Genomic DNA, 12414 nt, shown 5'->3' with positions numbered 1-12414 from the left:
CTTTTTTTAATGTATTATTATCATTATCATTATCATTATTTATTTATTTATTTATGGATCAGCTTGAAAACCTTATAGGTAGGCATTGCAGTGAACTGTCTGCTAACCAGTTGTCTGGTTCTAATACTTCCTACAGTGTTAATAAACTTGATATCTGTTTCCCATGGCTGTAGTTGAAAATGGAAGAAATAACTGCCTAATGAAATATGACATTAGAAACTTTTTTTTTGGTCTGATTTCATTGTTTTAAACAGAAACTTGAAGAAATTTCAGAAAAGGGGAAAAGTGTTATAAGTGATTCTCAAATTCCACTACAGTTTTCATTAACCATTTTTTTAGTGTTGTTTGAATTTCCAATTAGTATTACATAGCTTTGTGTGACTCATGAGTTTTGAGAAGTTTCTTGGATAATATTTCTTTTGAATTGAACAAATTTTTGCATCTAAAAAGAGAAGATATTCTGGGGTAGAATGCTTGTGGCCTGCCTTCAATTGAAGTGAAAAACTAGCCTTCTTCCTTGTAAGGACTGAAAGCAGTGCTTAAAAATTCAAAGATGCAAAAAAAGGTGATGTTGCTTTTTCATCCAGAGAGTAATAAATAAATAAATAAATAACTTCTCAATAAATATAGCTAGTTTTTCACTAGAAATACCTAGAAATTGATGACCTAGGCAAACTTGTTCTAAATACTACGCAGCTCAGTATGGCTTCCTGTTTTTAATTTTCCTTCTTCTCTTCTTCTGTTGTCCACTTTCCTCCAGCATCTCTGTGTACCTTACTCCCTTTTCCACAGAATTTTACCAAATTTTTTACTCCCTGAATGCTTTCATAACTGTCCTATGTAGCCAAACCTTCTGCCTTTTCTTTTCCTTTGTTTCTTCAAGTTTACCTCTCAGTATTTATTATTCCTTCCATTTCATTTCCATTTCTCTTTGTTTCTATCCTCCATAGACTGTCCCACTAACTGCCTTATTTTGTTCTCAATTCTTAAAAGCATATCCCACCTACTGAAGTAACATCTCAAATGAGAATATGGGATGAAGCATCTTCAGAACATAACTTGCCTGTCTGCAGGCACAGCAGGTCACAAAGAAATGGTTAATGGTTAAAGTAAGCCCGACACAGGTAGGTCTGGCAAAAGCTGTTTCAATAATAAATTAGAGTACTGATACACGTTTAAAAAAGTTACAATAGGCAAGCTTCTACTGAGAGATTAGTTTAGTTTAGTTTAGTTTAATTTAGTTTATGGGAAAAGAATGGAGAGAAAGCTACTGTGTTTAGCTGACCCAGAGATAGAAATAAGCTGAAGAGAAACATGCTGTTCTGCACTTTTTCTTGTCCTATTACAGCAATAGAGAACCTGCACTGTTTATCACAGAACTCATCAGCTAGAGGCAGCTATACCTGAACCTCTGACCTTAATTTAACTTGACTGGGCTAAACTGTGGTTGATGAGCTACTGAAGAAGTTTAATCTTGCAGTACCAGCTAGCTATAGCTATTGCTTTAAGATTTGCTATTTGAAAAACTATACTTTTCTATCTGTAAAAGATTGCTTGCTGAGTCAAATGCATGTAATTAAAAATGGACTGAAGTTCCATAAGTATGACCAACTGCTTCCCTGCAACAAAGTGAAATACCCTGGACCAGCTCCAGTTTTCTACTGAAACAACTAAATTACATGGAGGATTTTATTATGCTTTTTAATGTGGTAGGCTCTTTAGACAAAGTGTTTTTTGTTTTGGTTTTAATAGATATTGTCAAATAGGGACAAGCACATGAGATTTCTAGTTGTGAAATAATGGCTCCAGAAATACACCTTTTTTTCTCATTTAGTAATAATAAGAGCAGAACTAGAGGGACTGTCCTCCAGGTCACTCATTCTTCCTTTTCCAAATCCCTTTGAAGATCTGTATCTTCAAGTAACTAGAACTATGTGTTTTTATGGGAACTTGTCATTTGCTCCATATATCATCAATTTACGACATTTTATGCATGCAATATTATTGTCTGGTTAATTTTACCATTGAGACATAAATAACTGTTGTTTGCTAGTTATTCCTTACATTTTTGTCTCTCTGACTCACTTGAAATCAGACTCTTCAGGGCATGAGCAGTGCAGCTTTTGTACAGCAAAGCAGTGTTCTTTACTACATTAGGAGCACAAGAAACGAACTCTAGACTTTTACTCAGGTCCTCAAAGGTAATATGATCAGACTGCTTTGATTGCAGCGTAGCCACAACTCAGCCAGATATTAGTCTCACAAGATATGTTTATTATTATCTAATACTAAATGTCAGACATCAAATCAGGTTTAGTTCTCAAGTATAATCATCTGCTGGGTTATAGTCCTCAGACTCCCCTTATCTAAGATGGGTTACTCTTCTTTTATTGTATTATGATGTAAGAATTTTTTTAATCACTACTTTTGTGGGGTATACAACAATTATTTTTCATTCTTCCCTTGTTATGCTGATATGGATAAAAGGTAATCACCTCCTAGAGATACACAAATATCACTCAAATTGTGGTAGTATGGAGGCAAAGATATATGAGAATGCCAAGACACTGTATGAGTTTAAATTCTTGTTAAACAAATGCAGACATGCAAATTTCACTTCTCTTCAGAGTACAAGAAGGAAAATCAATGTTTTCGAAATCGAGGAAATACAAATTAGTGTAAATATGTGCAAGTTATCTCTGTATTCTTTGTCTGTATGTTCCAGTTTGTAATGGGTTGTTGCAGGGAATGCACTGGAAAATACAAACTTGTATTGATCTTCTTATCTAAAAATAATAGAAGAGTACTGCTGAAGAGAAAAGCTTTGTTTCCTTCAAATCCTTTGCTGATATTTGAAATGCTTTCCTTAGTTTGCCTTTGTTTACATTTCTGAGCATGTGTAGTTCTGAAACCATAGAGTTTATACACTTTATACACTGAAATTCCCATTATTTGTAACAACAGACAGCTAAAACTTTCTGTAAGCATATAAGTGAGACTAATGTTCATGGTTAAGGATGAGCACTTGACTAAAACTAGACAATGAATGGAAACAAGTCGTTTCTGCTGGATAATGGGTTTGGTTGGACAGACCTCTACTTTAATCTTTAAAACGACTCTGTATGATGCTTGCCCAATACTAGAACTGCACTAATATAATGGAATAGGTAACATTTTTGACAAGGTTAACTATTCTAGGAAATGTATCTGTACATATTTCTGTTGTTTGAAACACCATTTCATAGAATCATAGAATCATTAAGGTCGTGAAAGACCTCTAAGATCATCTAGTCCAACCATGTCCCTAAGTACCACATCTACCATTTCTTTAAACACCTCCAGGGATGGTGACACCACACCCCTGGGCAACCGGTTCTAATGCCTAACCACTCTTTCTGAGATTAAAGTTTTCCTAAAAAATTACAGAAGAGGAATGAGACCTTAGAAGAAATGCTGCAGATTGAAAAGAGTAGTATAGAGCCTTAAGATCTGATGTGATTTGGAAATTCAGGAAAGTAAATATCACCTGCAACAGAGCTGATACACATACTGATCTTTGAGGTATAAAGACTGTTCTTAGCCTCTGGTTTAAAGCAAACACCACCCTCTCATGTTAATTTCAAATAAAAGGTCTTTGTTCTTTTTCTGTGGGATTCATTAAACAGATCTATAGGCACAGCCTCTACAGAATGATAATCTAATGTTGATATGGCAGGGAGTTAGCTACTTCACATAATCACAAGTCATGTGGTTCTTTCTTAGGCTTAACCCTTTAGTTTTGCAGTTGGTCTAAAGATACTTTACAGAACTAGGGGTATCTTTTTTTTACAGAAACATCCACACAATTCCATCATGAATCTTTAGAGGGGCAGAATGCAGATTGAGTTGATTTCTCTTAAGATGTCATGCATGTGTTAAGAGTGCATAGAATTCTGCATGTGCATAGAATTCTACATGCACTTATAAGAAACTGTGATAACGTGAAATAGCCAGTATATTGAAAATACATATATATGTACATAATAAAATATAATGTATTATATTTATCTACTATCTATTATCTTTATTACATAAAGATAATATATCCAGTATGCCATATTTTAAATTATGTGTAAATATAAAATATAAAAACAAATATATAACACATATATATTATATAATAAAGATACATAATCTGTAAAAAAATGTGTATTATATATACACTCCCTCTTGGGGAGGTTGGTATTTATGCTAAATTGATAAGACTTCTTCTCAAACCTGAAGAAAGAAATATGAAATTTTTCCTCTTCAGAGCAATAATAACTGCAGAAAAGATTCACATGTACTACAAAGCATTCATTTCTCCCTGTTTGGAACACTTTAGGTATTCTTCTTGTCCTCTTTCTACCATTTACTTTCCACTCAGCACTTTGTGAAACACAGTGAACCATAGCAACTGCTTTTCAGTCATGCTTGCTTTTATTATGCTCTATCTCTTTTTTTTTTTTTTTTCTCATTTTGGAGAGGTAAATAAAAAGAGAACCTTTTAGAAATGGAATAAAAAGGACAGAGGCATTTGCTTCCTGGAATGTTGGAATCTGAAAAAAATAATTTTAAATTCCTTAAAAGACAATAAGTAAAGTAATTCAAAGATCTCAAAATGTTCTGAAAAAACTAAACAAGTTTCATTGTTCCCTTCCAAGATGGTCTTGTAAAAATATTGTGAACATTTTTTGCAACAAACTACTATATAAACCTGCTGCTTCCAACTTTTTGTGTACCTTATCACATGAGAGTTACAAAAAAGGGAAGATATTTCCAATTATCCTATCAGTGGACATTTCCAATTAGCTTATCAATGTACATGGCTGATGTTATTCTCCATTTTGTAAACAGTTAAATTGAGACATGTTTAACTTCTCTGAGACTATAGAGGTTGTTTGCTTTTCTGTATTATGCTGAATTGCAAATTTCAGAAAGGTAGTTTGAAAGAAATGCTTCATTCTTGCTTGATAAAATGTCTGCTACATTCTATTCGAGTCTTGCTTAAGAGAGAGTTGTGGTATCCACCCCTTGGCGAGATACAGGACTGAAGCTGTTTCCTTCCCCCTCATGTTCCACAAGACCCTTCAACAAACAGTTCTTGGATCTTCCCAATGACATGCAACAGCCTTGGAGCACAAATACTTGTGCGGTCTACATTCTGCTGCTAACCTTCAAAACTACAAGAAATTCTCAGCTTTCTTCCTTTTAAATAGACCGATTGACATAGAAAACAAACTGCTTTCTTAGTATTTAAATATATGGCTGAATTATAACCTTATAAAATATTATAAGCTGTATCTGTAATACACAGTACTGGGCATTATTAAGACACAGTTAATGAAGATAGTGTTTTAACAATCACTTATATCTGAGCAGTACCTATATGTTATAGTTATACCTATATGAGTCTTAATAGACATGCTATGCTGAGGTGTCTGAAGCCAATATTCTGATTTAAATTTCTGAAAAGGTCTGACAGTGAGAATAGAACTTTTTCATAACCTAGCCATCTTCCTGATCTGTTTAAAAACACTTCACAACTGAAGGATGGTTTTAGGAAAGTCAGCAAGAGCTTATTACTTAAATGATTGATTTTTTTTAGTTGTTGACCTTGGACACAACTCAGTGCTGCACCTTTAATGGCACAGCCAAGCGCTGCAAAATGCAGGTATTTGATTAGGTATTCAAGAATTTAACCTCTGCCTACCTACCATTATGAATGGTGACATTATGACTTCTACCATTATGAATGGTAGAAGTCCTTTCTGTGCAGTCAAAGTGATTGGCTGCCAAAACCACATTCTTTATTAATACAGCTGATACTTTATCCATAAATATTTCAACTGAGACATTGATTTATGGTGAGGAGCTAATGTTGTGCATTGTACTTGTATACTTTTTTAAAATACATAAAAGTAATAAAACCACAATACAAGCAGAAATTAAAAATAGCATTTGTATTCTCATAGAGCCGATATTTACCCATCAGGTGAAGGTAGTTGTATGGCCTTCCTCTTTAGCTGGGGCATGCAATCCAGTGAAGTATGACACAGCTGCTTGACTGTTCTGCCCCTCCATGCTATTTGCCTGTCTCCCTTCTCCAGCCTCTTGCATACTGAGGTAGCATCCATCCTGATAGCACTGTCCTGGTTGCCTTTCTACAAGTCTTATGGTAATGTAAACCCAGCCTTTACTGATAATGCTCTTTCTGTAGCAAGAACGGGTGACAACTTGTTACTGAATTTTATGAGAAGAAATAAACTTCTATTTTATTTTTTTTAATGTTGCTAGAGCTACATAATCCTCAACTGAAATACAACAACATTTTATCCAAGGTGAGTTTTTAGAAATTGAAAATGGTGTCTCTCCAGAACTTATTTCTTCACAGTGATTACAGGGAAGAGCATTGTCAAATATTCCCAGTCACTTCTTGCAGCAGCCTTGGAGCACAACTGCTGTTACTAACCTTAAAACAGTGTGTAAAAACTTTTTTTTTTTTTTTCCAAACAAGATTTGCACCTGGAGTTTGTATCTATACAGAATTTAGAGAATTTGCAGTGGACTGCAGATGTATTTTAATATATGTATAGGATTTATAAATATTATCAGATAACTAATCATTTTTACTAAAGATAATTATTAATGTCCATATTTACCAATGAGGACAGTAGACCAGAGAAATGATCCTTGCCATAATTGTCCCTTTGTTATGTACAAATTAGATCAAGATTACTGGATGTTAGAGAGAAAACAGCTTTCTGGATCCCATGCTGAGAGTTGGAAAGGACTGGAAAGGGCTGGGGGGTTCTTTCTTTATTTTTTTTTAATTGTAATCTCATAAAAGACGTTGAAAAACACATTTTGGAGTTGAACCACCCTTTAAATTTGACTGCTGTCACTAGTTCAAGCATATTTTGTTGTACTGCATACTATAACCACATGACGGTTAAGTCTCCAAAAGGGTTTCAGTTTCTTGATATTTTGGGGTTTTATGTGTGTCTGTGTGTCGGTCACAGTTCATTTGAGTCCTATTTTGCATATAACTGTTGCTAAGGCTGTAAGAGTTCATTTTTCTACAACAAAACTATTGCCTAGTGTGGGAAGAAATGTGAGAGAAATTAAGTGCTATCGGCATTGATTCCCATTGGGAACACTGTGGATGTTCTCCAGGCAGGACCATATACTCTGAACAGCTCTCTGGCAAGAAATCCAGTAGCAAATAGCAGGAGCATTAGAGCAAGGAGAACTTCCATTGAAAGAGCAGAGGTAGGAAAGTTTTAAGAGAAGCATTGTCTTGACAAAGGTTATTTATGTCTACTGGAATATAAGAGGAGAGAGTGAGCATATCGTAGCTTCTGGCTGGATAAGCAAAGCATAGCTTTCATTTGAAGTTTCACAATTAAAATTACATTCAGCAGGTTGTTTACCTGGATAATTTAATCTTTTTTTTTTTTTCTTTCTATTTTTCAGGAGAAAAACACTTCTGTGTATTTTAGAAATTCCTTTGCTGAACCTGATTTCTTTGTTACCAATTTGTCCTTTTAGAAATTAGTAAGCCATCATCTCTGTTATAGTAATGCATTTTCTAGGGGAAATGTACTTAATTAACTGTGACATTTAGAAGGCTTGAAGAGCTAGTTCTAGACTTGAGGCAGCTGAATCTAAGCAACCTGCTTGTCTGAAATAACGTCAGATCAGAAGGTGCACTTGAGAGTGCCAAATTAAACATAGTAATCAACCATTGCTTAAACAGAGGGAGCTTTATAACCAGTTAGGTGTGTAATTCTATCACAACAGACTCATATTCTGTAGAGCTGAACCAATCTGTGATACAGAGCTTGCTTTTGATGTTTTTGTCAAGAATGAGCTGATTTAAGATGTGTGCTTATTGCACAAACACTTGAAGAGAAAAACTATATTCTAGATTTTCAGTAAGATAAAGCGAGAACAGATTATACCTACAGGCTGGGAGATGCGCCGCTAGAGAGCAGCCGCACAGAGAGGGATCTGGGGGTCGTGGTAGACAGCAAGTTGAATGTGAGCCAGCAGTGTGCCCTGGCGGCCAGGAGGGCCAACCGTGTCCTGGGGTGCATCAAGCACGGCATTGCTAGTCGGTCAAGGGAAGTGATTGTCCCATTCTAGTCTGCACTGGTGCAGCCTCACCTTGAGTACCGTGTGCAGTTCTGGGCACCACAGTACAAAAAGGATGTGAAACTATTGGAGAGTGTACAGAGAAGGGCTACAAAAATGGTGAAGGGCCTAGAAGGAAAGAGTAAATTTTTAATGTTACTGTTTGCATACCTGAGGATACAGAAACCAACAGACTGAAAGAAGTGGCTCTAAATCTTATGTGAAAGAGACAGTAAATAGTACTTAGCCAGTCCATTGAATTCACAGGAAATCTAAACTTTGTCACTGTACAAGAAAAACAAAAATAAAAATTTGAATACTGATAGTATTTGTAGGGATGCATTATATGACAACATATTATCATCCTTCTTTAACACCTAATTAGAGATTAGAGAGGGACATAGAATTTTTATAATGGTAAACTGGATGCATGGAGAAAGGGATCTGTTTCTTCTTAATGGATTGTATGGTGCTGGATACTGCAGCAGTATTTTGCTCTCAGAGCAGCAAGTGGTTCAATGAAGTATGAATCAAGTATTTTCTGAGTTTGGAAGTGAATTTGGACCTCTCAGAATGAGCAAATGAGAAAAAATATATTTTTCATACTTTGTTACTGGTAGAATTTCATCCTTCACTGATTTGCAATAGTAAATCTATAACGGAAAGAAATATTGTACTAATGGGAAACACAGGGGTATGGACTTCAGCCAGACATGCCATTTTCTTGTCTCTTTTTGTGCCCTACTTCTGCCTTTCCCCTGTCACATAAGAAGACCGTTTTTCAGTTCCTGCAATAAGATGCCTACTACTGTCAAGTGTTTCTACCTACTTATATGTAAGGAAGTTGTCAGTGCTGCATGAGCAAACTGGTACTTCTTGTTCTGCTATGCATCAGTAATATTTGAAGCAAATTGGAGTGGTCTGTCTCCTTTGGAGAGGTGTTTTCTGTATTCAGTAGCTGTTTCTTGGGTCTACTGTCTGTCCCAGATAGAAGCAGTATCTCTAGCATCATTGCTCATGTAAATGAGTTTAAGCTTGGAAGAAGATGCTAAATAGTCTGCAGAGTTACTTCCCTCTTTCACAGTAGAGAGATGCTCCAGATGCATTAGATCTACTTAAAGAGAGTGCTAATAAATCAATTCTCACTTTTAGTGAAGGTGTTTACACTACAAAAGAGGAGAGAAAAACAGTGTTAACACTGAGAAACTGTGATTGTAGAAATACAAATTGATATGGGAATTGCGGGCCTGTAGTGTACATGCAACCGCTTTAGCACTGTATTTGGAAACTAACATTATTTCAAACTCAATCTTCTAACCATAGATCAGTGTTGTGTAGCTTTATATGGGAAAGTTGTTTTTTCTTATACAACAGGAAATGACAGTTTCTAATCTTGCAAGTACTTAAAGCAATGAGCTGAATATACAAGAGTACTTTTAAATAAGGTGAGAATATATTTTATTAGGGTTGTTTTAAGACTTTGTAGTTTTATAGGTCATATATATCAATGTTTTATGCTAACCACATGCAAAGGAGATTTACCCGCAGTTGTAATTAAGCAAAGTCAGAATTTTAAACAGGATGGTGCTGTACTAGACTTAATTCATGACAACTGCAGGACACTTGCTAGCATGTTTTTCAAACAAAAAGATAAAACCCTCTCTTGCTTAAGTTACACTTCAGCAGTTAGTTAAGTTACACTTAATGCAGTTAGTTGTCTAGGCACTGTTTCCCAGACCGTTCAGAGGGAAAGAGACGAAACTGAATGCCAATATGGCACAGCAAAAGAGGCAGTGTGTTGTCAGAAGAACCTTGACTTTCTTGACTTGCCATAATCCAATATTAAAAAGTCAAAGACATAATACCTATTTAAAATGATGTGGTTGTTTTTGTTTGTTTGTTGGTTTGTTTGTTGTTAGTTTTTGTTTGCTATAAAGCAAGTGGAGACATCTGTTGTGCAATCTTTTATGGGTACATTGTAATAATTAACTTTAAGGAGGGTAAATGGATGTAGAAAAAGGCAGTATCACTTTTTTCTGTAGAAAGTGAGAGTTGTGTGATACTCAAGTTACATGCAAAATATTATGATAACTTTTTTAAGTTAATTGCCAAGATCAAGGTGATGGTTATTCTGTAACAAATAATTATAAAATGTTTAGTAATCATTGTTAGGCAAAAGGAAGAGGAGACACACCAGACATGTTTAAGAATGACACATATGTATAGGTATTATCTCTGCTCTTTTGGCCTCTATACTTTCCTTTCACCATTACAGTTACAGTGTAAATTTGAAAGATACAGCACAATTCCCATTGTGTCATTTTCAAATTACTAATTGCAAAATTATGAATATATTAATAGCTTACAGAAATGACAACTTTCTAGAGTGCTGTTTATCTTAGACTGTTACACAAAAATGGATGGTTTTATATTAGATTCTTAGGTATTGGTCTTCTTCAGAAAAAAACAAACTTAAAGGGGATTGAAAACCTTGTATCATATAACTGTTTTGAAATTATTCTTTCTCATAAGAGCACTGTGGACCTCTACAGTTTGAACAGGAAATCAGACTTTCCAATTTATAAATTCCAGGAGAATCATGAGATTATATTTCATTAGATGTCCAGAGGCAAAGGTGTATGAACATTTGCACAAGTGACTGCCCTTCATTTACTCCTGTTGCTCCTGCTCAAGTCTCCCTGTGTTGTCTCTGAGTTTCTGTGGATAACCTGGAAGGAGCTAGCAATGGCCTGGAAGACTGAGAACTGGTGTGTTAATTATCATAGTAGTCAAGTAAACACTGAAGTGGCCTTCTTTGAACCCTAGCTATACAACAATAGGGGGAATTTAGCATCTGTTTAATAATTATTGCATATCCAGAAGTGAAACTAAATTGGGAAGAGCTGTTGACTCCATTGAGGGTAGAGAGGTCTTGCAGAGAGATCTTGGCAAATTAGGAATTTGGGCATTCACCAACCATATGAAGTTTAAGAGCAAGTGCTGGATTCTGTACCTGGGAAGGGGCAACCCTGGCTGTATGACAGACGTGGGGGATGTGAGGTTGGAGAGCAGCCCCGCAAAAGAAACCTGGGCATTTTGGTTGACAGCAAGTTGAATATGAGTCAACCATGTGCCCTGGCAGCCAGGAGGGCCAGCCATACCCTGGGGTGCACCCAGCATAGCACTGCTAGCCATCTGAGGGAAAGATTGACCCCCTCTGCTCTGTGCTAGTGCGGCCTCAATTCAAACACTGTGTGCAGTTTGGGGTACCACAGTATAAAAAGGACATAAAACTACTAGAAAGTGTCCTAAGGAGGGCTACAAAGATGGTGAAGAGTCTAGAGGGCAAGACGTATGAGGAGTGGCTGAGGTCCCTTGGTTTGCCCATGAGCGAGGGAGGCCTCGTGGCAGCCTGCAGCTTCCTCATGAGGGGAGTGGAGGGGCAGGTGCTGAGCTCAGCTCTTTGGGGACAGCGACAGGACCCAAGGGAATGGCATGGAGCTGGGACAGTGGAGGGTCGGGCTGGGTATTAGGAAAAGGTTCCTCACCCAGAGGGTGGTCAGGCACTGGAACAGGCTCCCCAGGGAATCGGTCACAGCACTGAGCCTGCTGGAGCTCAAGAAGGATCTGGACATCATTCTCAGACGTATAGTTTGATTTTTGGGTGGTCTCAGGTGGAGCCACTATTTGGACTTGTTGATCCTTGTGGGTCCCTTCCAACTTGAGATATTTTATGATTCTATAATTATATGATTCTATGAATCTAACATTTATTTAGAATTATCTGGTTGTGCTGTGTAGAATTCAACACAGATAAAAAGATGGTTAGCAGGTCTGTATATTATTAGTGAAATGTAGATTGGAAGGGTACAGTATGTTTTTAAAGCTTATAATATCACATCAGTCTTGGAGTCAGAGGCAGAGACCCTCTTAACTTCAGTGACAGCAGAGTGACACCCTTGAACAGTCATAGGGTTTGGATAATAGCATATTTTTTAGTCTGAAGGAGAATTAGAACAGTTGTAACAACAAATTACAAAAATTAATGTCTTAATATGTCAGGAAACAGCAACAACAACAACATGCAGTTTAGAAGTGAGAATATAGATTAGGATCTAGAAACAGGTTTTATTAACATGTTTCTGATAGGTTGCTCTTGGATTTATAATTAAACTAGCTTTGTTGGAAGAACCCACAATGGGGGCTTTCCATTCAGAGAATGGGAATTGAGTGTGTCTCTGCAGTTGATCTGGAGCTAAC

At 36.4% G+C, this 12414-nt stretch overlaps 1 protein-coding gene across 3 annotated transcripts in view; it reads left to right on the top strand.

Annotated features, from left to right (window-relative positions):
* The window catches only part of MMP16 (matrix metallopeptidase 16), a 200871-nt gene that overhangs the window by 39950 nt on the left and 148507 nt on the right, over positions 1-12414 (top strand). Inside the window, exon 1 of one of the 3 annotated variants that reach the window (XM_080581665.1) lies at positions 5773-7290. The exons of the other annotated variants lie outside the window; for them this stretch is intronic. The gene's annotated coding sequence lies outside the window, so the exon portion shown is untranslated. Of the gene's footprint in view, positions 1-5772; positions 7291-12414 lie in introns of those variants that run through there. 3 annotated transcript variants of the gene reach the window in all.

Source organism: Anser brachyrhynchus (assembly GCF_964034855.1).
Source record: "Anser brachyrhynchus genome assembly, chromosome: 2".
Taxonomy (NCBI): Eukaryota; Metazoa; Chordata; class Aves; order Anseriformes; family Anatidae; genus Anser; species Anser brachyrhynchus.
Note: the sequence above shows the minus strand (reverse complement) of the source record. Positions and strands in the feature narration are given on the sequence as shown.